This window comes from Euprymna scolopes, chromosome 22 (assembly GCF_053919585.1).
Source record: "Euprymna scolopes isolate OS-2025 chromosome 22, ASM5391958v1, whole genome shotgun sequence".
Lineage (NCBI taxonomy): Eukaryota > Metazoa > Mollusca > Cephalopoda > Sepiida > Sepiolidae > Euprymna > Euprymna scolopes.
This window is the reverse complement of record NC_136503.1, coordinates 2,881,391-2,904,124: the sequence shown is the minus strand read 5'-3', so window position 1 is coordinate 2,904,124 and position 22,734 is coordinate 2,881,391. Positions and strand designations below refer to the sequence as shown.

Genomic DNA, 22,734 nt, shown 5'->3' with positions numbered 1-22,734 from the left:
GGCTTCGAAGGCATTTATTGCTACACATTCAAGAAATCTTTCAATGTCACTTGTTGGTTTTGCGTGTTTGGTTGAGATTATCAACCTCGATGTTTGGATCGTCGTCCGCTGACAAAGCCGGAACGACAGAAACACAAAATGACCTATCACCTTACTACTACTACTACTACTACTACTACTACTACTACTACTACTATTTCATGTATCCATACAAAATTTTGTAAGGAGATACATATTTTGTGTATTGTTTTGTCATGTATTTTCGTGCCACACGATACATTCGTGCATTATAGTTGCATTTCAAAATCCTGCAAAACAACTCCAGCAGTCCAGCCAGCATGTGAAAATTTTGGTACACTTTTTACAGATTTACGAAACGTTATGCGGAACAAAGCGATTATTATGTCAATGCCGTCTCTTTTCGTGCAATACTCTTCAGAAAAGATTGGAAAATTCTTTGCTTAGATATAAAAAAAATGTCTCGCAATGTGATGCTGCAAAAGGAAAAAGTAGTGTTGAGAGGATTAATCGGAAATTGGATTCGGAAAAAATCGAAAACAATCGGAACTTTTGCGGGTATCGGAATCGAAAAATTTAGTGCCTATTATTCAATGCTAAAAACAATTTATTCATTTATTTTGCTTAAATCTTAATTTTGCTTTGCTGGTACTAAAGATAAAATGATAAACTTGAAATCTGTGCATTATTCCAAAAGTGTTTTGCGTTTGTGAAAATTTTGGGATTTTTTACGGAAAAAATCTGAAAAGGTAATTATACATCGTTGAAACTGAATTCAACAGATGTAGTGGCAAATTAAAAAAAAAAAAAAAAAAAAAAAACAGTAGCGTTCGTGTGTCTGTGTGTCTGTGTGTCCAACTCTTCTTCAGCGCACACCAGTGGATCGATCATGATAAAACCTGACATGATGATGGTCTCCGACTTAGGAATGGTGCACACTATTTACAAGGTCAAGGTCAAATGTTAAGGTCATATTTGGTGCGGCTCTTCTTAAACTCACCCACTTAGGGATGGTGCCCACCAAGTTGGGGGCCGCCACCATGGCGCCGGCCAACTGCTACGTGAATTTGAATCAAATCCTCCTCCTCCTCCTCCTCCTTCTTCACCCCCTCAACCAATCTTGATAAAAATTGGCATCATAGACGTTCCTAGCAGAGGCGAAAATTTAAATCTCAAAATCGGACCCCCAATTATGATTCTTAGTTCAAATATTTCAAACACCTTAAGCAGAAGTTGCTCATACAACATCCACTTACTGCAAGGTTGCTTACAAAGCGGGTACCCCAGCGTATAGCATATAGCCCAATACATGCGGGTATCTCTGCTAGTACATATATAAAAGGAACTTTGTGTGTGTGTGTGTGTGTGTGTGTGTGTTCCGTTCCTATAGACTCGAAAACGGCTGGGCCTATTTTTATGAAATTTCACACGAAAATACTTTATGTGTCTAGCAGTATTCTTAAATCGGGGTTTTATCGAAATGTCTTCGATAAGTATCGATAATCGATAATCAAAATAATCCAATAAAAGAAGGAACAGGCGATTTGGACCAAAGTTAACACCTTACACAGCCTAACCACACAAGCTGGAGGGCCCGACATATAAAATCAACAGTAGGTTCTTTGATATGACAGGGGCGCATTCGAAATGAATGTCTCTGTTAAAACACAACTGAACCATGATGATTGACTTTTGCATTTTTAACTTTAATGCAATCCATTATAAAAATAATTTTATAAAATCAACAGTAGATTCTTTACAGTGCAATGTTGACTACAATGTATTTTGAACTAAGTCATCGAGAGAGGCACGTGAAGCTTTTTCCATGTGTACCTCGATGGGTTCTAAATTAGAGCAGGCAAGCAATTGATTTGATTGAAAAATGGGCAACATCATAGATTTCAATGACAATAACAATATTCGTTGATCATCATTGAATCTCGGGCAACGTCGAGTCTATCTGCTAGTTATAAAGAAAAACGGGTTTTAATTATTGTGTGTACGTGCGTGCGTGTGAGATGGGAGACGGCACAAATTTAGATGAGTGCAAAATGAATGCCGATGCACAAAATGAATAAACATTTTAACCCCTCACTTTGGGGCTTCTGTATAATCGATGTTGCGTTTGTTGCGATTTTGTGAAGGGCAGAATCCCTCGATTTTGAGGGTTAATCAAGTTATTTTTTGGATAAACAAGATGTTTTTTAAAAATTTAATTCAACATCTTAGGACTTTACCAATTATCTTTGAAATAGACCCAGTAAACTAATATTTATCTTTCCAGGGATTTTTACAATGAATTTATTTAACTTTCAAAATGTAGCTGAATTGGTTAGCTCGCCGGGAAAACGTTTTTCATAGCATTTTTTTCATGTGTACAATTTTTTTTTTCTTTTATGGAAACTAATCTTTAATCTTTCAAACACCATCCAAAAGTAATCGGAAACAAAAAATCATGATAAATCGGCTTTCAAAACTATGTACCCCTTTCTTTATTCGGCCATCTTTGCTCGTACCGAAATGTACTATAAAGTTGAAAATCACCAAATCTCAACGAAAAAAGAAATATTTTATTTCATTAAATTTTTGTATATTTTAATCGCTCGTTTAATGTTTATCTCATCAAAAAGGATGGTAAAAATAAATTAATCCGTTTCAGTGATGCAACAGAATTTAGATTTAATTAGCCAGTATGTGGCTCGAACCTACGACATTCGTGATATTAGTACGACACTCTAACAAACTGAGCTGAGTGTCTCTTATATACTTATTTATATTAAAAAGAATAATCACAGTTTCTTTTTGAACTTATTTAAGCTAGAGAAGGAGGGGCGGACGAAAGAGTAAACAGCATACCGTTCAATAAAAAGAATAAGCTGTCAAGAATGAGGTGTCATTTTTACTTTGCCTCCCCACTAGGCGTGTCAGAAGTTTTGGGGAATTTTTGACACCCTTAATACAAAACTGCGAATTTTTGACACCCTTAATACAAAACTGCGAATAAAATATACAAAACTCGTAATTTCTTTTTTTAAAGTGGGTTGTTTAATTTCTTTATGGAGATATATTCCAAAATAACCATTAAAGTTAAAAAAAAAAAATAATACAAATATCATTTTTTATTTTTTAAAAAAGTGTTTACAAAGTGCATGCGCGCTTATGCAGCCATTTTTTTCTACGTAATAAAATGAATTGAATTTTACGAGTTAATTTTTTTCAATTTTTTCAATTTAAAAATCTATCAAAATGTTTCTATTCGTTCAATTTTTAAGATATTTTCAGGTTTAATGTGAAATGTCATGCTCTCTCAAATAAACCGAATATAATTTTCTAGACAAACGTTTTCTTTAAAATTCACCCCCTCCTATTTTGAAATGTCTATTAAAATGAAAATAATTTTCGCACCTAAGGTTTATATATCACAAATTGAAGATAAAAGATCAGTAAATAAAATAATCTAATTCAAAACAAAAACAAAAGAATAGTTATGTGCAAATTTACTAGTAAAGTCAAAAGTTTAAAACCTTTTTAAAACAAAAACGCGTTGATATTATTTTTTTTAAGTTAAACCTCAGATTTTGAAAATATCGTTCTGTAAAAATTGGACACCTACAGTAATTTTTTCTATTTCATTCAATGCTTTTTTTTTTTTTTTTAGACTTTTGAAAAACAATTCATTGCATAAAGAAGAAATAAAATATTTGAAATCAAAAACTCATGTAATTCTTTAAGAGTATAAAAAAGAAATGGAAAATTTGTCGGCGTTTTTTTTTTAAAGTAAACTTTGATGAGTGAAATGTGATCATTTTTTCAAATACGGTGACCCATAATTGACTAATTTGATTGTTGGCAGTAACCACATGTCAGAAATTCAAAGGGGAGATAAGACAGATATCAGCACTTCAAATGTTTGTTTCTTAATATAGTTACTACCGGGAAATATATTTGATTTAATGTGTTGTTTTTACGTTTTTGAAATAATTAATTATGGCGCTTTTCAGCCTCCGTATTTGTCAACTGGAAGAAATGGAGGCAACTCGGCTCTGTGACCACATGTTATTATATTTGAAAATCGCGGTCTTTTCGAATGGTTGCTTAAAAATTCTTTTATTTAAAAAGTACATGGAATATAAAATATAAATATGGACCATTCTTATGAATGAAGAATGGAAGCACCCTTTAATTAGTATTTTTTTATAGGTAAGTGATTTTTTGGAATTTATATATATATTTATTATAATTGGAGTCAGTTAAAATTCGTTGAATTTCTTGAAAGCTTTTTTTAAAAACCGATGTTACATGATAAGGGCTGTCCCCTTTTCATGTAAGTAGAAAAATAGGGAATTAGTTAAATGTAAAAATGAAAAAGGATAGTCAAGGATTCGAACTTGCGAAGCCAGACTTGGAATTTAGAACTCCAATAATAAGTTAAAATAAACACAGAATGTTATTATAAATGGAATGTCCAGTAAATTGTTGATTCTGTTAAAATATTTAATAAATACACATTTGGCCGGAAACTATTCACTTTCTTAGAAAGAAATGGTTTCAAAAACGTGCAAATCACGCATGTTGGAAACACGTGAGTTATGGTCACGTTTACCAGACATACATGTGATTTCTCAATATAGGAAAGAGTTCGAAGTTAGTTAGGGGGTTAGATCAGTCAGATCAGATGAGCAGAGAGGTTCAGACCGATTCTCGATTAGAGTCAAGGCTCCCTCTGGAAACGGGAGGGTTTAGAAATAACCATGTAACAACTTTGAATCCCTGAAATACAGAATCATTTCCGACCGGTCGAAGAATAAATGATCATCATGTTTTTTATAACTGCCGTCTTTCTGTGTTCATCATTACAACAAGAAAGGTAACGTGTTTATATTATATGTACAACTGTCAAACGTAAATGTCAAACGCACTCTCGGTCTATCTATCAAGATATTAAAAAAAAATATCTTCTAGTTGAATTACAGGCTTGGTGCTCTTGTAGTAACATGTACACTGTCTATCATATATATACAGAACTGTCACTATCACTCTAAGACTCTTCCTAATACGAACAGTCAACACCAAAGAATAATGCATATTTCATTTTAATACCACCCATATTTGGTACTTCAAAAATAACACCCACAATATAATACCGATTAAAAAACATTGCATATTTTTCTATTAAACTTTTTATTATTCTAAAATTTGATCTTTGCTCCTTTTATTGAAAAAATTAGGCTTTAAATTACATTTTTCAAGTAGTTATGAGCTTCGAAAGATAGTAAGTATAATCATTCAGATTTGTATTACTTATTTTTAATGGCGACATCTGGCACTGCTACCTCCCCACGGGACAGAGTTAGACACCAAGGTCGTTTTTTAACGTGGAGAAAAGAACAAAAATAAAAATTGTCTCAGTCGTGAAGGATTTCTCTTCCATTAACTGAGAATAAGAAATTAAATTGCAGCATCTGAAGAACAGATACTACACTTTGAAGTTTTTATCATTTATTTTCTGCAAATGTAAAAATGTAAAAACAAAAAATAAACAATTAGGCACAAGGCCAAAAAAAAAAAAAATGGAAAAAAAATGGGGAGGGGGATATCTGTAGTCATCCTCATCACTGTATCTTTTAACTTTTCTAAGAAGTATTTTTAGCTACAGTTCTCAATCGTAACAATCACTCTAGGAGCTGTCCTATTTACTGTTTCCAAATCGAACCGATTTTTTAAAATTTCTAATCTTTTTTCTTTTTTTTTTAATGTATATATATATATATATATATATATATATATATATATATATATATATATATATATATATATATATATATATATATATATATAACAGAAAAGATTGATCGATTTTATTTACAAATAAACAAATTCAACAATATTTTAAAAAAGATTTCATTGTTGGGGGTGGGGAAAAATCCCACCCCCTCTCCGCGCTCGCCAAAATTGAAATATTTCTACAGTGACATGTCTCGTTGAACGCTAAGTGGCCAAGAACCATGACAATTCCTGGAATTGAACCACGACGATTCCTGAAATTGGAACTGCTACCTACCTCAGAGAATTACAAAAATATCAATGGCCCTTAACGTATCACCTTTGTTCCTCGTTCTTCGTGTTCATGACAATAACGCTATACTTGGCGACATTATGACATTGTCTCGGCTAATGTTAGCAATGCCAGATGACGTGCACAATGGTTCAATTGCGTTCCGTCGACCACGACCACTTGTTTGTTCTGAATAAAATACTTTTTATAAACACTGTTTTAACTAAAAACAACCTAAGATTGTTTCTCAAAGTTTGCCTATTTTTATAACCACATTATATCAACAAAAAATTAAATACAAACAAATTGTGATTGTTTGTCAAAGTTTGCCTTCAAGGCTGCGTTTTCCATTTGCACGATTAATGTTTTGGATCAACCGGATCACGTGACTCTTCTGGCGGCCATGTCGTAAGCCCTAACGGTATTAATGGAGATTACCTAGATTTGTTTATGGCCCGCACACGCGCGTAAAAAAGATGTCCACCAAAGAATACAATGCATAATACAGTTTTTTTTATCTCTCGATAACTACTTATTTCTGCAAAATTTCCATGCGATTTTCGTATCCAGCATAGTTGAGAAACTTTAATAGTCGCCATTTTAAAGAAAATTGTGGAGGTGGACCTACCGAATAAAATAAAAGATAGAACAGTTTTGATCTACGGACGTCAGTGATAAAGACCACCAGCACGCTGCCAACGTGCCACTCGGCTAAAGACACTATTATTTGGGTACGAAGACTTTTTGAACCATGACGTCTCATTACTGTCAGCTTATCGACCGGTACTGTATGCTGTTTACACTCTTTCTTCCGCTCTCTCTGTCTCTCTCTATCTCTCTTTCACTTTCTTTCTCTCACTTTCTCTCTCTCTTGCAAAAGCAACTGTGATTTACTCTATTTAATGTTTGAAAACGTGTAAGTTGAGGTTCGCTAGTGTCCTGGCCGGTTAGCTCAGTTGGTTAGAGCGTCGTGCTAATAACGCGAATGTCGTGGGTTCGATCCCCATACTGGCCAAATATTATTTTACTTGATTTTTCGGTTTAAAGAAAGTTTTTCGAGTCAATCTAAATTCTGTTGCATCACTGAGACAGTGAGACACGGATCAAACATATTTTTTCCATATTTTACGAAGAGATAAAACTCGAAACGTTCGATTAAAATATGCAAAAATTGAATGAAATAAAATATTTTTCTTTTATTGTTGAGATTTGGTGATTTTAAAATTTACTTCAGTATTTGTACTGTGTGCCGTTTCCTATCACACACGCACGCATGCACACACACACACACACACACACACACACACACACACACACACACGCGCACGCACACACGCACGCACGCAAACACAAATTAAAAACAGTTTTCTTCATAACTAGCAAGGTTACCCGACGTTGCCCAGGATTAACTAATGATCAATGAATGTTTTACACTCGCATATTTTTATTGTCATCAAAATCAGTGAAATCGCCAATTTTTTAATCAAAACAATCGATTGCCTGGCTCTAATTGGGACACATCGTGGTGCACCTGGAAGAAGCTTCACATGCCTTTAACAGTTCCTAATACATTGAAATCTACATTGCACTGTAGAGAACCTATTTTTGATTTTATAATGTTTTTAATTTATAATTGTTAAAAATGCAAAAGTCAAGTATCATACTTCAATTGTGTTCTAAACACAAACATTTTGACCAAAGTTAACACCTTACACAACCTAACAACACAAGTGCATTTAGGAAGTTTTATTATAACACAAGCCGAAAGACTCAACATATAAAATTAACAGTAGGTTCTTCCGTATGACAGTGGCGCGTTCCAAATGAATACTTCTATTTAAAGCACAATTGTACGAAAATACTTGAGTTATAAAATTTTAAACTGAAACTCAGTCAAGTATCACCTCAACGCCAAGCACGTGTAATTTGACGATAATCATTAAATCCCAAGTAACATCACATCTTCCTTGCTAGCATATATATCTATAATATAAATTTGAACGTCTGTGTGTGTGACTGGTCACGAATAGGCTCCTATATGGTTGACTATTATAGAAAACATATAATGACAGAAGATTTATCAAGAAGACACATGAATGGGTATGTTTGATCTGGCATAATAATGATTCATTAAAATTGTGGGGTCGGCGTACGCGCCTGGTCCACAAGTATGGAAATCAAAAAGTCCACAAAGTATGGAAATAAAAAATTTTAAAATTAAAAGAATAACTATTTTGAACTGAAAAATCAAGTAAAATATTAATTGGCCAGTATGGGGCTCGAACCCACGACATTTGCGTTATTAGTACGACGCTCTAACCAACTGATCTAACCGGCCAATGTAAACATGAAGTCGAATTTACCGTTTATGAATATATCGCAGTTGTTTTTTGATCTATAAAAATAGGTGAGAGAGAGAGAGAGAGAAAGAGAGAGAGAGAGAGAGAGGGAGAGAGAGAGAGAGAGAGAGAGAGTTAAAAATAAAAAAAAATGGCGGAGGCAGAGTATCTATTTACAATGCCTCCCCACAGGACAGAGTTAGACACCAGGGTCGTTTTTTAAATCAACATACAGTATCGGTCGATGAGTTGTTAGTCATGAGATCTGATTACACATCAAATTTTTTAACGACGTTTACTTTTGCATGTTTGTACATTCTAAAAATAATGAAATGCGTTTTTATTTATTTTATTTCTATTTTAAAATATCCATTCTTTTCATACTCATCATTCAATCCCTGGCAACGTCGGGTCACCCGGCTAGTTATAAAGAAAACTGTTTTTAATTTGTGTGTGCATGCGTGCGTACGAATGTGATGGGGAGACGTCACAAAGTACTATAAATATGAAGGTTTTTGTAAACACACCAAACCTTAACGATTAAAGAAAATATTTTCTTTTCTTTCTTTTTTTTTGTTTTTTGTGTATTTTAAACGTAAATCTACAGTTTTATCTCTTTGTAAAAATATAGTAAAAAACTGAGCTAACCGGCCAACCTACAGCCAGTTGTTTTTAACTAGGAACCGCCAAAAATGGCCGAAAAATCAAGTTGTTGTTGTTTTTTAAAACGAAATTACATTTATTAAAATCCATTATTTCTGAGTAACTTTTTCTTTCCAGAAAGATAAAACCCTGAATTTTCTCATATAGAAAACAGAATAATGTAAAACTTTTTCTACTATTTTTAATTAAATTTTAAATGTTAAATTTTCCCCAAAAGTTAGCAATTGACATTTTTTGTCTTGAACAAAAAACGTACATAAATATGTTTTAAAAAAGGTTTTTGAAATAATTCATTTATTTATTTGTTGTCTAACTAAGATTTAGGATGATTTTCTATGAGAATATGCAAAAATATTATAATATAAGTACCTGGATTTCAAATAATTCCACTTAGGCGACCAGTTACTTCGCGTCGATCTAGAGTCTAGATCGACACTGTTTACGTTTGTATTCGATAAAAAGCAAACTATGGAAGACCAAACTGGCCCAAAAAACTTATTTTTCAGTAACGAAAATTTCAATGTATTATTAGCGCTGAGGCTGGCCAATACCAGATGGGTGACCACTTGTATGAGTTTGGTTTTTAATGTGTATGTGTGTGGGTGGCAGACTCCACAAAATGGGGGGAGGGGATTTAAAGCAGAATAAACAAAAATTATTTCAGCGCGTTTGGTCCACCGTACTCGAAAGGCGGCAAACGTTTTCAAACGGATCGAAAAAATGATGCTATTTTTAACACAAAGGGCACAATATTTATCGATTTTTTTTGTATCGATTCTTCAAAGCATGCCCTGTTTAATAATGGTCATGTATTATTCGGCTCGCTAAAAAAAATTGTTAATTTATTTATCAAAGATTTTAAAACGGCTTTTTTCGTATAAATATTAAATTTTTTTTTTTTTTGTTTTGCTTAACTTAAATTAATTATTTTACTTAACATATTCACCGAATTCCACACTACAAAACTCAAAAGCGGGATAATTAAACGCAATCGAATTTCTGATATTCAGACGTCAAAATAAGTTATGCAAACAATTTTTTTTAAAAAATCTATATTTCTGTCCCTTACAACAACACAATATGCTGTGTTCAGTTTCAGATGATTATTTTAAGCATATTTGTACCACCTCCAAACAAGGGGGGGTTGTAAGTAAAAAAAATATATATATAAATATCGTTTATGAAAAATAAGTACACTGTTATTAAGTTCATTCTTCTCTTAATAATCGCTGAAAATTTCGTATTGATCGGATAATTATCTGATTTTTAAAAAGACGGTCTGTCAAAAAGTACTTACCTGCCCCCCCCCCCAGTTTTGGCGGTGCCTATTTTTAACGCATATAAATCAGTAAGAGAGAGAGAGAGAGAGAGAGAGAGAGAGAGAGAGAGAGAGAGAGAGAGAGAGAGAGAGAGAATAAAAAGATGACGGAGTAAACAATATCGGTCGATGAGTTGTTAGTGATGAGATCTGATTTAAAGTGTTTGTACGTGGAGAGTGATGTCCACAGCAGAGTGGCGCAGTGGAAGCGTGCTGGGCCCATAACCCAGAGGTCCGTGGATCGAAACCACGCTCTGCTAATGAATTTTTATTCTTATTATCGGTCTTATAATGGCCAGTGATGACGTCACAATTTTATAGAAAACCGCACTCGCAACAATTGTGATTTTCGACCCGCACAGTTACAGAAACCAATAGGAACTATACATTTCAATTCGTTTTAATTGTTACCTGAAAATAGATTATCATTTGCAAAAAGTCATTTGCAATATCAAAACGTCATTGTAAGAATATAAGAGATAAAGGTAAATACACTGAGGTGGCTCGAAATTGTTTTTTGTCATTGAATTTTCAAAGTATAACAGTATGATAAACGATGAGAAATTAATAATTAACCAACTGTCGAATTAAAAACAGGAACATTTAATAAATGTTAAAGTAAATTGGGGCTTACTGTGTTAATGTGTTAAAGCTATCTGATGAGTAGGCCTATGACAACAGAATATTCTTTTCATTGTTTTGACTCTCGAGTATATATCCGACACAGTTAGACACAGTTAATCAACCGAGAACCACAGCACACTCTATAGAAAAGTATATTAAGTATCAACGGATACACACTCGAAAGTCAAAACAATGAAAACACGATGTTGTTGTCATAGCCTTGCTTATGAGTCACTTAGCATTGATGAAATGGTTTGCATTTAATAGGAAAGAGAAAAGTAATTAATCGAATTATTAGATGTATCAGAAATTTGGAGGAATTTTTGACACCCCTAACAGAAAACTGCGAATAAAATATAAAAAAAAAAAAACACGTAATTTCTCCTTTTAAAGTGGGTTGGTTATTTTCTGTATGGAATATACTTCCAAAATAAACTATTAAAGTTGTTCAAAAGATAATAGAAATATTATTTTTTATTTTTTAAAAAACAGTGTTTACAAAATGTTTACAAAATGCCGGCGCGCCTTCATGCAGCCATTTTTTACGTAATGAAATCAATTGAATTTTACGAGTTAAATATTTTTCAATTTTTAAACTTTAAAAATCTATCAAGATTTTTCTATTGGTTCAATTTTTACGATAGTTTCAGGGTCAATGTGAAATTTTCTGCTCATCCCAATAAACCAAATATAATTTTCAGACTAAGGTTTTTTTGTAATTCACCGCCCCCCATTTTGAAATGACTATTAAAATTTTAATAATTAATTCATGTACCAAAGTTTTATATATCACAAATTGAAGATAAGAGTTCAATAAAAAAATATTTTAATTTAAAACAACAAAAAAAGAATAGTTTTTTGGAAATTTACCTGTAAAGTCCAAAGTGTAAAACCTTTTTTTGTTTTTTAAACAACGTTGACTTTTTGTTCAAATGAAAGCTTATGTTATGCTTATATCAATCCCTGACAACGTCAAAATATATTTGATTTAATGTGTTGTTTTTACGTTTTTGAAATAATTAATTATGTCGCTTTTCAGCCTCCGTATTTGTCAACTGGAAGAAATGGAGGCAACTCAGCTCTGTGACCACATGTTATTATATTTGAAAATCGCGGTCTTTTCGAATGGTTGCTTAAAAAATTCTTTTATTTAAAAAGTACATGGAATATAAATTATAAATATGGACAATTCTTATGAATGAAGAATGGAAGCACCCATTAATTAGTATTTTTATAGGTAAGTGATTTTTTGGAATTTATATATATATTTATTATAATTGGAGTCAGTTAAAATTCGTTGAATTTCTTGAAAGCTTTTTTAAAAACCGATGTTACATGATAAGGGCTGTCCCCTTTTCATGTAAGTAGAAAAATAGGGAATTAGTTAAATGTAAAAATGAAAAAGGATAGTCAAGGATTCGAACTTGCGAAGCCAGACTTGGAATTTAGAACTCCAATCATAAGTTAAAATAAACACAGAATGTTATTATAAATGGAATGTCCAGTAAATTGTTGATTCTGTTAAAATATTTAATAAATACACATTTGGCCGGAAACTATTCACTTTCTTAGAAAGAAATGGTTTCAAAAACGTGCAAATCACGCATGTTGGAAACACGTGAGTTATGGTCACGTTTACCAGACATACATGTGATTTCTCAATATAGGAAAGAGTTCGAAGTTAGTTAGGGGGTTAGATCAGTCAGATCAGATGAGCAGAGAGGTTCAGACCGATTCTCGATTAGAGTCAAGGCTCCCTCTGGAAACGGGAGGGTTTAGAAATAACCATGTAACAACTTTTAATCCCTGAAATACAGAATCATTTCCGGCCGGTCGAAGAATAAATGATCATCATGTTTTTTATAACTGCCGTCTTTCTGTGTTCATCATTACAACAAGAAAGGTAACATGTTTCTATTATATGTACAACTGTCAAACGTAAATGTCAAACGCACTCTCGGTCTATCTATCAAGATATTAAAAAAATATCTTCTAGTTGAATTACAGGCTTGGTGCTCTTGTAGTAACATGTACACTGTCTATCATATATATACAGAACTGTCACTATCACTCTAAGACTCTTCCTAATACGAACAGTCAACACCAAAGAATAATGCATATGTCATCTTAATACCACCCATATTTGGTACTTCAAAAATAACACCCACAATATAATACCGGTTAAAAACATTGCATATATTTCTATTAAACTTTTTATTATTCTAAAATTTGATCTTTGCTCGTTTTATTGAAAAAAATTAGGCTTTAAATTACATTTTTCAAGTAGTTATAAGCTTCGAAAGATAGTAAGTATAATCATTCAGATTTGTATTACTTATTTTTAATGGCGACATCTGGCACTGCTACCTCCCCACGGGACAGAGTTAGACACCAAGGTCGTTTTTTAACGTGGAGAAAAGAACAAAAATAAAAATTGTCTCAGTCGTGAAGGATTTCCCTTCCATTAACTGAGAATAAGAAATTAAATTGCAGCATCTGAAGAACAGATACTACACTTTGAAGTTTTTATCATTTATTTTCTGCAAATGTAAAAATGTAAAAACAAAAAATAAACAATTAGGCACAAAGCCAAAAAAAAAAAAAAGGAAGAAAAATGGGGAGGGGGATATCTGTAGTAATCCTCATCACTGTATCTTTTAACTTGTCTAAGAAGTATTTTTAGCTACAGTTCTCAATCGTAACAATCACTCTAGGAGCTGTCCTATTTACTGTTTCCAAATCGAACCGATTTTTTAAAATTTCTAATCTTTTTTCTTTTTTTTTGTTTAATATAGTATATATATATAACAGAAAAGATTGATCGATTTTATTTACAAATAAACAAATTCAACAATATTTTAAAAAAGATTTCATTGTTGGGGGTGGGGAAAAATCCCACCCCCTCCCCGCACTCGCCAAAATTGAAATATTGCTACGGTGACATGTCTCGTTGAACGCTAAGTGGCCAAGAAGTGGGTGCTCACTTTACGTTAAATTAATATAGTAAAGTGATCCCCGACTCTAAAATGTTATTTTTTTTTTCAAAATTTCTCTTTTCATATAGTCCATAAATGTAAAAAATAAAAAAGTAGATCTTAATGTTTTTAGGGGTCAAACGACGCTGGGGCACGTCGTAAAAATTTACCTTTTTTTAAACGTAAAGTAATCGATTAATCCGTGCATCCCTACAATCCTTTGTAGCTTTACCACGAATATGAAAAAGATGGATTTTAAAATGGAAATAAAATGAATAAAAACGCATTTCACTATTTTTTAAAATGTAGAAACGTACAAATGCAAATGTAAACGTACTGAAAATTTTTTTATTTTTTTATTTTAAATATGAATAAAAGGTAAATGTTTACATTAGGTCTACCTCCACAATTTTCTTTAAACTGACGACTTTAGATAGTTTTTGACTATGCTGAAGACGAAAATCGCATGGAAATTTTGCAGAAATAAGTAGTTATCGAGATATTACAAACTGTATTATGCATTGTATTCTTTGGCGGCCATCTCTTTTACGCGCGTGCGCGCGTCATAAACAAATCTACTTATTTACTACCGACAGTGCCATCTAGCGGAAACAAAATGCGCTTTTCTGAGACTCCCCCTTCCCCCTTTTCCACCTAACGGGGAAATATCTAGCGGACATACGAGTGTCCCTCTAGGTGTATCAGAATTTTTGTAGGAATTTTTGACACCCCTAACACGAATATTCGAATAAAATATGAAAAAAAAAACCTCGTAATTTCTCCTTTAAAAGTGGGTTGTTTATTTTCTTTATGGATTATACTTCCAAAATAAACTATTAAAGTTGTTTTAAAAGTAATAGAAATATTTTTTTTAAACAGTAATGAATTTTTCGAACTCAATATTTTTCAATTTTTAAACTTTAAAAATCTATCAAAATTTTTCTATTGATTCTATTTTTACGATATGTTTACGATATTTTCAGGGTCAATGTGAAATTTTATGCTCTTTCCTATAAACCGAATATAATATTTTTGACAAACGTTTTTTTTTTAATTCACGCCCCCCCCCATTTTCAAGTGTCTATTAAAAAGTAAATAATTAATTTACTCACCAAAGTGTTATATATCATAAATTGAAGAAAAAAGGTCAATAAATAATATATTCAAATTAAAAAAAAAAAGTAGTGTTTTTTAGAAATTTACCAGTAAAGTTCGAAGTTTAAAACTTTTTTTTTAACCATTTGTTTTTTTTTCTTTTGTTTTTTTTTTAATGAAACCTTGATCCTTGCTCCTTTAATTGAAAAAAAAATTAGGGCTTGAATTACATTTTTCGAGTAGTTATAAGCTTGGAAAGAGAGGGGGTCGAATAATTCACGCCTCCCATTTTGAAATAGCTATTAAAAAGTAAATAATTAATTTACTCACCAAAGTGTTATATATCACAAATTGAAGAGAAAACGTCAATAAATAATATATTCAAATTTAAAACAAAAAAAAGTAGTGTTTTTTTTAGAAATTTACCTGTAAAGTCCGAAGTTTAAAATTTAAAAAAAAAAAAAAAAGTTGTTTGTTTTTTTGTTGTTTTCTTTTTAATGAAACCTTGGTCCGTGCTCCTTTAATTGAAAAATAAATTAGGGCTTGAATTACATTTTTCGAGGAGTTATAAGCTTGGAAAGACGGGGTGGAATTATTCACTATTTTTCACGAAATTTCTGACACACCTAGTGCCCCTCCCCTTAAAAATGAGTGTTTTACAATTGTTTTAAAACTTTTTTGGACGATTATCATAGATTATAGACTTAAGTATCATATTAACTGAAAAAATTTTGAAAGCATAAGTTAATGACTTTTAAGAAGGGGGTTCGGTAAATTTTTACGACGTGCCCCAGCGTATTATAAACACCTCAACCTCCTCATGTTAAGGACGGCTTTCGGAATAAACACCCCCAACTTCGAAAGCCGTTCTTAACATGGGGAGGTTGGGGTGGGGTTATTCTGAAAGCCGTTCTTAACATGAGTGGTTGGGGGTGTTTATACTACGCTGGGGCAGGTCGTTTTTGGTTTCTCTGTCTCGTTATGAAGTTCTACTTTATTGCTTTCTGACTTCCGGTTCATTCTTTTATCGACATGTCACGTAATTAGAACCCCGTCTTATTGGTCATTAAATTTATTTTGGTTCAACATTTTTTCTGTTAATATGATATTTAAGTCCGTAACCTGTGATAATCGTCGGAAACAAAAAACTTAGAAAAAAGGTGAAAAACGCACATTTTTAGGGGGCGGGAAATCTCGTACAGATCCGCCAAAAATCCACTTTTCTGAGACTGACACTGCCCCCCCTCTCCAAAGAATTGGTCATTTTTTTGTCTTTATATCTTGATAACTACTTGTCTCTGCAAAATTTCAATGTGATTTTCGTCGGTCGACATTTAAAGAAAATTGTGGTAAATGAAATAAAAGGAGAGAACATTCAAATTCAACACTCACCTTTAAAATTACTTTATTGGTTTTCGGGTATGCTGAAAACGAATATCACATATAGATTATCGTTTCTCCGGTCGTTGGGGCCTGTCAGTGCGATCACGAAATTCCGTTTGGAAATCCTTTCAATGCCCGCAAAGAGGCCAAATTTGACTGAGGACTCTTTCTCAGTTATATTTTCGTCGAACGATTAAAGTTTCATCGATTTCAACCTCAATACCTTACTCTTCTATTGGGTCTTAATTTTGTAACAAGTTGTCGCAAACTTCCGAACAGAAATATCGCCAGTCAACAGCGGAATGAGTGGAAATGCCTAAATTTTCCATTAATGAGTCTTTTTTTTGGGTTTGTATTACTGTACACATAGATTCGAAAAAGTTGTCAAAAAACAAATATATAACAAATAAATGTTATCAAAGTCAAGATAAATTACTTTTCTACCAAACTGGATATATATTTCGTGTTTTTATTCAATGTAACATGTTTATTCAGCTCGAAAACCATACAGTGTTTACCGATGTATTGGAACATTCAAGATGGCGTCTGATTCTCTGTTTAACACGGTAAGTTTGGGAAAAGGTGTTATAAATAAAAAACCGGTTAAAATACTGTAAAAACTCACTCAATATATGTTACCGTGACATAGGTTGACATATATTCGGCGGGTTTTTAATAGTATTTTTTCTAGTTTTTTATTTATAACACTTTTTCCCAAACTTACGGTGTTAAAGAGGGTGTGAGACGCCATCTTGAATGTTCCAATACATCGGTAAACACTGTATGGTTTTCGAGCTGAATAAATATGTTACATTGAATAAAAACACAAAAAATATATCCAGTTAGGTAGAAAAGTAATTTATCTTGCCTTTGATAACATTTATTTTTTTATATATTTGTTTTTTGACAACTTTTTCGAATCTATGTGTACAGTAATACAAACCCCCTTTTTTTTGTTTCCGTTAGGTGGCAGTGTCGTCCTAAAAAACTAGATTCGTTAATGGCGCGCACACGCGCGTAAAAAAGATGTCCGCCAAAGAATACAATGCATAATATTGTTTTATTTTATACCTCGATAACTACTTATTTCTGCAAAATTTCCATGCGATTTTCGTATCCAGCATAGTTGAAAATCTTTAATAGTCGCCATTTTAAAGAAAATTGTGGAGGTGGACCTACCGAATAAAATACAAGATAGAACAGTTTTGATCTACGGACGTCAGTGATAATGACCACCAGCACGCTGCCAACGTGCCACTCGGCTAAAGACACTATTATTTGGGTACGAAGACTTTTTGAACCGTGACGTCTCATTACTGTCAGCTTATCGACCGGTACTGTATGCTGTTTACACTCTTTCTTCCGCTCTCTCTGTCTCTCTCTATCTCTCTCTCTCACACACTTTCTTTCTCTCACTTTCTCTCTCTCTTGCAAAAGCAACTGTGATTTACTCTATTTAATCTTTGAAAAAGTGTAAGTTGAGGTGACGTGGTGTCCTGGCCGGTTAGCTCAGTTGGTTAGAGCGTCGTGCTAATAACGCGAATGTCGTGGGTTCGATCCCCATACTGGCCAAATATTATTTTACTTGATTTTTCGGTTTAAAGAAAGTTTTTCGAGTCAATCTAAATTCTGTTGCATCACTGAAACACGGATCAAACATATTTTTTCCATATTTTACGAAGAGATAAAACTCGAAACGTTCGATTAAAATATGCAAAAATTGAATGAAATAAAATATTTTTCTTTTATTGTTGAGATTTGGTGACTTTTAAATTTACTTCAGTATTTGTACTGTGTGCCGTTTCTTATCACACACGCACGCATGCACACACACACATACACACACACATACACACACGCACGCACGCAAACACAAATTAAAAACAGTTTTCTTCATAACTAGCAAGGTTACCCGACGTTGCCCAGGATTAACTGATGATCAATGAATGATTTACACTCGCATATTTTTATTGTCATCGAACTCAGCGAAATCGCCAATTTTTTAATACAAAACAATCGATTGCCTGGCTCTAATTGGGACACATTGTGGTGCACCTGGAAGAAGCTTCACATGCCTTTAACAGTTCCTAATACATTGAAATCTACATTGCAAAAATATGTTTGATCCGTGTCTCAGTGATGCAATCATCATCAACGCTCTGATCCCCAGCTGGCATCAATTGTGATGGATGGCTCTCGTCTGGGCGAGGCTCCGTGTTTTGACAAGCTTCTGGGTTTAACCTTTACTCCTGATCTGAAATGGAACACGTACATCAAGTCTGTTGCCAAGGTCGCTGGAAAGATGGTGGGATCCTTCTACCGCTCCAGAAGATATCTCACTACTGATGCAATTCTCTATTAATATAAAAGCCAAGTACATCCAAGGATGGAATACTGTTGCCATATCTAGGCAGGAGCTGCTAAAAACAGCCTATCCTGCCTTGACAGAGTACAAAATAGACTTCGTGACTTAGTGGGGGATACCCTTTTCTCTACCCTGCAACGTCTCTTCCACAGAAGAGACGTTGCGAGCCTGTCCTTGTTTTATCGTTATTTCCATGGCAGATGCTCGTCTGAACTCCAATCTCTGGTCCCCCCTCGCCAATCTTTCACGAGAAACACCCGTCTAGCTGAATCCACTGTGAAAAATTTCCCCCACTCTATATCTGTGCCTAAATCAAAACGCGTATTCCATGAACAAAGCTTCTTTCTTAGAACTGCACGCCTGTGGAATTCTGTTCCGTCTGGATGCTTCCCTCCGGACTACAATTTGGACGTCTTCAAGTCCAATGTTAACAAATTCCTAATGAACCGCCCCCTTAAGTAAACACTTCAGCAAATCTCCTCACTAACTTTATGTACTTGCAATAACCCTTATCCCTGAGTGGCTTCCGGGCCTTGATAAGTGGTGATCACTGTGTAAAAAAAAAAAAAACTGTAGAGAACCTACTTTTGATTTTATAATGTTTTTAATTTATAATTGTTAAAAATGCAAAAGTCAAGTATCATACTTCAATTGTGTTCTAAACACAAACATTTTGACCAAAGTTAACACCTTACACAACCTAACAACACAAGTGCATTTAGGAAGTTTTATTATAACACAAGCCGAAAGACTCAACATATAAAATTAACAGTAGGTTCTTCCGTATGACAGTGGCGCGTTCTAAATGAATACTTCTATTTAAAGCACAATTGTACGAAAATACTTGACTTATAAAATTTTAAACTGAAACTAAACCAAGTATCACCGCAACGCCAAGCACGTGTAATTTGACGATAATCATTAAATCCCAAGTAACATCACATCTTCCTTGCTAGCATATATATCTATAATATAAATTTGAACGTCTGTGTGTGTGGTGTGACTGGTCACGAATAGGCTCCTATATGGTTGACTATTATAGAAAACATATAATGACAGAAGATTTATCAAGAAGACACATGAATGGGTATGTTTGATCTGGCATAATAATGATTCATTAAATTTGTGGGGTCGGCGTACGCGCCTGGTCCACATGTATGGAAATCAAAAAGTCCACAAAGTATGGAAATAAAAAATTTTAAAATTAAAAGAAAAACTATTTTGAACTGAAAAATATAGTAAAGTATTAATTGGCCAGTATGGGGTTCGAACACACGACATTCGCGTTATTAGTACGACGTCTAACCAACTGACCTAACCGGACAACACAAACATGAAGTCGAATTTACCGTTTATAAATATATCGCACTTGTTTTTTGACCTATAAAAATAGGTGAGAGAGAGAGAGAGAGAGAGAGAGAGAGAGAGAGAGAGAGAGAGAGAGAGAGAGTAAAATAGAGTTAAAAATAAAAAAATGGCGGAGGCAGAGTACCTATTTACAATGCCTCCCCACAGGACAGAGTTAGACACCAGGGTCGTTTTTTAAATCAACATACAGTATCGGTCGATGAGTTGTTAGTCATGAGATCTGATTACACATCAAATTTTTTAACGACGTTTACTTTTGCATGTTTGTACATTCTAAAAATAATGAAATGCGTTTTTATTTATTTTATTTCTATTTTAAAATATCCATTCTTTTCATACTCATCATTCAATCCCTGGCAACGTCGGGTCACCCGGCTAGTTATAAAGAAAACTGTTTTTAATTTGTGTGTGTATGCGTGCGTACGAATGTGATGGGGAGACGTCACAAAGTACTATAAATATGAAGGTTTTTGTAAACACACCAAACCTTAACGATTAAAGAAAATATTTTCTTTTCTTTCTTTTTTTTTGTTTTTTGTGTATTTTAAACGTAAATCTAAAGTTTTATCTCTTTGTAAAAATATAGTAAAAAACTGAGCTAACCGGCCAACCTACAGCCAGTTGTTTTTAACTAGGCACCGCCAAAAATGGCCGAAAAATCAAGTTGTTGTTTTTTAAAACGAAATTACATTTATTAAAATCCATTATTTCTGAGTAACTTTTTTTTTCCAGAAAGATAAAACCCTGAATTTTCTCATATAGAAAACAGAATAATGTAAAACTTTTTCTACTATTTTTAATTAAATTTTAAATGTTAAATTTTCCCCAAAAGTTAGCAATTGACATTTTTTGTCTTGCACAAAAAACGTACATAAATATGTTTTAAAAAAGGTTTTTGAAATAATTCATTTATTTATTTGCTGTCTAACTAAGATTTAGGATGATTTTCTATGAGAATATGCAAAATATTATAATATAAGTACCTGGATTTCAAATAATTCCACTTATTTATATAGGCGACCACGTACCAGTTACTTCACGTCGATCTAGAGTCTAGATCGACGTGAATTATTTGAGTCTAGATCGACACTGTTTACGTTTGTATTCGATAAAAAGCAAACTATGGAAGACCAAACAGGCCAAAAAAAACTTATTTTTCAGTAACGAAAATTTCAATGTATTATTAACGCTGAGGCTGGCCAATACCAGATGGGTGACCACTTGTATGAGTTTGGTTTTTAATGTGTATGTGTGTGGGGGCCAGGCTCCACAAAATGGGGGGGGGAGGGGGATTTAAAGCAGAATAAAAAACATTATTTCAGCGCGTTTGGTCCACCGTAGTCGAAAGGCGGCAAACGTTTTCAAACGGGATCGAAAAAATGATGCTATTTTTAACACAAAGGGCACAATATTTATCGATTTATTTTTGTATCGATTCTTCAAAGCATGCCCTGTTTAATAATGGTCATGCATTATTCGGCTCGCGAAAAAAAAAATTGTTAATTTATTTATCAAAGATTTTAAAATGGCTTTTTTCGTATAAATATTACAAAATTTTTTTTTGTTGTTTTGCTTAACTTAAATTAATTATTTTACATAACATATTCACCGAATTCCACACTTCAAAACTCAAAAGTGGGATAATGGGATAATTAAACACAATCGAATTTCTGATATTCAGACGTCAAAATAAGGTATGCAAACAATTTTTTTTTTTAAATCTATATTTCTGTCCCTTACAACAACACAATATGCTGTGTTCAGTTTCAGATGATTATTTTAAGCATATTTGTACCACCTCCAAACAAGGGTGGGGTTGTAAGTAAAAAAAAATATATATGTAAATATCGTTTATGAAAAATAAGTACACTGTTATTAAGTTCATTCTTCTCTTAATAATCGCTGAAAATGTCGTATTGATCCGATAATTACCTAATTTTTGGTAGATTTTTAAAAAGACGGTCTGTCAAAACGTACTTACCTGCCCCCCCCCCAGTTTTGGCGGTGCCTATTTTTAACGTATATAAATCAGTAAGAGAGAGAGAGAGAGAGAGAGAGAGAGAGAGAGAGAGAGAGAGAGAGAGAGAGAGAGAGAGAGAGAGAGAGAGAGAGAAAATAAAAAGATGGCGGAGTAAACAGCAAACAGTATTGGTCGGAGTAATCAGCAAACAGTATCGGTCGATGAGTTGTTTGTGATGAGATCTGATTGAAAGTGTTTGTACGTGGAGAGTGATGTCTACAGCAGAGTGGCGCAGTGGAAGCGTGCTGGGCCCATAACCCAGAGGTCCGTGGATCGAAACCACGCTCTGCTAATGAATTTTTATTCTTATTATCGGTCTTATAATTTGCCAGTGATGACGTCACAATTTTATAGAAAACCGCACTCGCAACAATTGTGATTTTCGACCCGCACAGTTACAGAAGCCAATAGGAACTATACATTTCAATTCATTTTAATTGTTACCTGAAAATAGATTATCATTTGCAAAAAGTCATTTGCAATATCAAAACGTCATTGTAAGAATATAAGA

The 22,734-nt window shown here is 33.3% G+C and overlaps 4 non-coding genes across 4 annotated transcripts; all 4 read left to right on the top strand.

The window, feature by feature from the left end:
- Nucleotides 1–7,014: 7,014 nt before the first annotated feature.
- Trnai-aau (transfer RNA isoleucine (anticodon AAU)) lies at nucleotides 7,015–7,088 on the top strand. Its single transcript has one exon. It is a non-coding gene; the product is annotated as a tRNA-Ile (tRNA).
- A 3,493-nt stretch (nucleotides 7,089–10,581) lies between these two features.
- On the top strand, nucleotides 10,582–10,653 carry Trnam-cau (transfer RNA methionine (anticodon CAU)). Its single transcript has one exon. It is a non-coding gene; the product is annotated as a tRNA-Met (tRNA).
- A 7,315-nt stretch (nucleotides 10,654–17,968) lies between these two features.
- Nucleotides 17,969–18,042, top strand: Trnai-aau (transfer RNA isoleucine (anticodon AAU)). Its single transcript has one exon. It is a non-coding gene; the product is annotated as a tRNA-Ile (tRNA).
- A 4,401-nt stretch (nucleotides 18,043–22,443) lies between these two features.
- Trnam-cau (transfer RNA methionine (anticodon CAU)) lies at nucleotides 22,444–22,515 on the top strand. Its single transcript has one exon. It is a non-coding gene; the product is annotated as a tRNA-Met (tRNA).
- The last annotated feature ends 219 nt before the right edge of the window (nucleotides 22,516–22,734 follow it).